Raw genomic sequence first — 1,556 nt, 5'->3', positions numbered from 1 at the left:
TGTGTGTGTGTGTGTGTATCTTTGTATAGGGAGGGGTAATTTGAAGGAAAGACCTGTGAGATATCATCAATCATTAATTTATTTTTAGACATTATTAAGATATATTTAAACCTCAAGATATAGTAGATTGATCAATCCGATGTTCTATCCTTTGCATGCTGCCTCTACAGGGAGATTTTCCTTATAATTATCCCAAGAGTAAAGAAAGAAACCCCCAGAGCAAGGAGCTATGACTCCAGAAGAAGTTGAATTATTGCTCTGCACTGTCTTCCTCATATAAAAAAGCTATTATAGACTGAATTGTGCCGCCCCATTCATATATTGAAACCCTAACCCCCTCCCCCATATGACTGTATTTGGAGATAGGGCCTTTAGGGAGGTAATTAAGGTTAAATGAGGTTATAAAGGCAGGACTCTAGTCCAGTTGAACTGGTGTCTTTATGAGAAGAGGAAGAGACACCAGAGATGGATCTTCCTCTCTCCCCCACTCCCGCTCCTGTTCCCACGCACTCTCTCTCTCTTTCTCCATATGAGTACAAAGGAAAGGCCATGTGAGCACACAGCTAGAAGGCAGGTGTCTACAAGCCAGGAAGAGCGTTCTCACCACAAACCAAATTTACTGGCACCATGAACATGGACTTCTAGCCTCTACAACTGTTACAAAATAAATGTCTGTTGTTTAAAGCTGCCCAGTTTGTGTTGTTTTTTTTTTTTTTTTTTTTTTTATGGCAGCTTGAGCTAACTAATACAGAAGCTCATCATCTTTTAATTGTTCTCCTGCAGGCTCTGAACTTTTCTGCAGCGTCCCACCATCATCCATCACTTAACTTCAGTGTCCTCCCAAGATGAACTGAGAGATTTAGACACTGTTGGTGTTTTTGTCTGTGATGCACTTGTAAATGTGTTTTATTGATTTCTACAACATGTGGCTTGTTATTTTCTTCTGGCCATTCAAACATACCTTTAGTTTTGGACCCATGTCTTCTGGTTTTGCCTCTGGTTGTTCTGCTTCCATTGTTACCAGAGATGTCAGCAGGAGCAGATGCAAGTTGGACTGTAAATGTGTGTTTATTTTTCTCATTGGGATTGTAATTGAAAGGCTATAACATCACAGATTTATCAAACTTCCCTTCTGCATCAATGTGGTGCCAAGTTCTTCACTTTAAAACATGCATTTGGTCTGTAAGATTGCCAAGTTTTAGGGTGATGGTGACAACTCTGACGAAGGAAACTTGTAATTTGAGCTTGTGCTGTGGCTTAATGCTCAGGACATGCTCCATCTTCACCACATTCATCCACAGTAAGAGCATCACTGGCTGGGAGACCCCTGAGAGACCACCTTTAATAATAACAATGGTGATGATGATGATGATGATGGTGCCTGTCTTGATGGTTAACTTATGGGGTGAGGGGAGGGGGTTGTATGTTCATTTTGCATCAGTACATTTTATTTTAGCTTCTTATAAATTCTTATGGTTTTTAAGTTCATCCTTTTCTATGTTTTTCAGTATATAATTATAACATCTGCAAATAAAGATAATTTTGCATTTCCTTTC

At 39.5% G+C, this 1,556-nt stretch overlaps 1 pseudogene; it reads right to left on the bottom strand.

Moving 5' to 3' along the window:
- Positions 1-819: 819 nt before the first annotated feature.
- Positions 820-1,310, bottom strand: LOC118356131 (annotated as a pseudogene).
- Between the last annotated feature and the right edge of the window lie 246 nt (positions 1,311-1,556).

The sequence above is a fragment of the Zalophus californianus genome, chromosome 12 (assembly GCF_009762305.2).
Source record: "Zalophus californianus isolate mZalCal1 chromosome 12, mZalCal1.pri.v2, whole genome shotgun sequence".
Lineage (NCBI taxonomy): Eukaryota > Metazoa > Chordata > Mammalia > Carnivora > Otariidae > Zalophus > Zalophus californianus.
The sequence above is the reverse complement of the archived record's forward strand: the minus strand, read 5'-3'. Positions and strand labels throughout refer to the sequence as shown.